The 1,736-nt window shown below is 38.8% G+C and overlaps 1 non-coding gene across 1 annotated transcript; it reads right to left on the reverse strand.

Moving 5' to 3' along the window:
* Positions 1–239: 239 nt before the first annotated feature.
* On the reverse strand, positions 240–347 carry LOC114617823. The gene has a single exon (XR_003710884.1). It is a non-coding gene; the product is annotated as a U6 spliceosomal RNA (small nuclear RNA).
* Positions 348–1,736: the final 1,389 nt, after the last annotated feature.

Genomic DNA, 1,736 nt, shown 5'->3' on the forward strand with positions numbered 1-1,736 from the left:
CCTGGATATTTTGGGTTAGTAGCTTTTTATATTTTATATTTTTATATTTTTTTGACTGTTGTGTCAATATCTTCTATGGTATCTCCTATGCATTAGACTCTCCTATTTCTTATATTCTTTTGGTGATGCTTGTATCTGTAGATATGTTTTTTCTTCTTCAGGATTCCTTCCATTTGTGCTTTCTTTATTGTTTCTATTTCCACTTTTAGGTCTTGGATCACTCTGTTCAATTTTTTCACAAAAGTATGCAATACTTCATGAATTTTCCTGTCATTCTTGCATAGGATCCATGCTAATCTTCTCTGCATTGTTCCAATTTCAGTATACTGGTGCAGAAGTGAGTACTCCAAATATAATTCAATTGATTATATTTCTTTTAACTTCTTTGGCCCAAATAGTTGCTTGATTTCAGGCCCAGGTTGGACAGGTACTCCCTGCTAAGTAATCCACCTGCCTCTGCCTCCCAAGTGCTGGGATTTAAGGTATGTGCCACCACTACCCGGCAAAGTGGTTGCTTTTAAAGAAATTTTTTGCTTAATTAATTTTAGTGTCTATTGTGGTAGGGTTGCTGGGCTCAAGTGAAGACATATTATCCTACTTGTTATTGAGGTAATTTTTATGCTTATGTCTAGGTGTCTTCCCTAGCTGAAGTGACCTGTGACTTAGCAGGGAGTACCTGTTAAAAGATGAAGGTCTGTGTGATATGCAGGGGATGAGATTGGGGGTGGGATGAGGCTTCACCAAAATATTATATTGCAAAGGTATGGATGGGTCCTGGGGACTTGGAGGAAAGGAGTGGTTAAATTCTTCAGTTAGCTTGCCCATTTCCTTGGCCTCTTAGCTGTGATTTTCACAAGGAATACTTGTTAACGTTAGAGGCTGGGACACTGGAATGAGTTGGAGAAAGGAAGGTTGATGGAGAGGAACTGTGTGATACATTGGGGAGAGGGTTAGAGAGGAAAGGGAGATTGCAGCAGGTGTTTTGCTACTGATCTGGGAATTAGACTAGGGTGGTAGATCTGAAGGAACAGAAGGGGAGGTAAAGATCCTCAATAGGCCTACTTGCCAACCTGCTACCTGCTTCCATGCAGTAGTAGCCTATGGGTTAGGAAAGAATGCTTGTTTGAATTAGAGTTTGTTATGGAGAGAAGGAGGTTTGGGAGGGGCAGTCTGTGGGATCCACTAGAAATGGTGTGGTTGGAGTCTGCAGTGGGTGTTCTGCTGCAGATCTCAGGATGAGCCTGGGGATTAAATGTGTGAGAACAGACAGAGAAGTGAAGATCTGCAGTCAGCCTATCTCATTCTCTGTCTTGAGATTTTTTTTTATCAATCTTCTTCTATTCCATTGAATGTTTATTTACCTTCGGGTATTAATACATTCAAGAAATATGGTCTCTATGCTTATATTCCACACCTGAGTGAGAATGAGAACAAGAACAATCAAATGCACTTAATAAAGAGAGAGAAAGAGAGCTAGACAGAGAGAGAGAGAGAGAGAGAGAGAGAGAGAGAGAGAGAGAAGAAAGAAAGAAAGAAAGAAAGAAAGAAAGAAAGAAAGAAAGAAAGAAAGAAAGTTATTCAACTTAGAAAAGAAGAAAAATTTACCCCTGTTTACAGATATTATCATGTGAGAAGAAATCTTGAGGCTATAGCATACTGATTCTTCCCATATAAGCATATAGGTTTAACAGACTTTCTTACATATTTTCAAGCTAGTTAAATTTCAGTATTTATCA

The sequence above is a fragment of the Grammomys surdaster genome, unplaced genomic scaffold, assembly GCF_004785775.1.
Source record: "Grammomys surdaster isolate TR1022 unplaced genomic scaffold, NIH_TR_1.0 138, whole genome shotgun sequence".
Lineage (NCBI taxonomy): Eukaryota > Metazoa > Chordata > Mammalia > Rodentia > Muridae > Grammomys > Grammomys surdaster.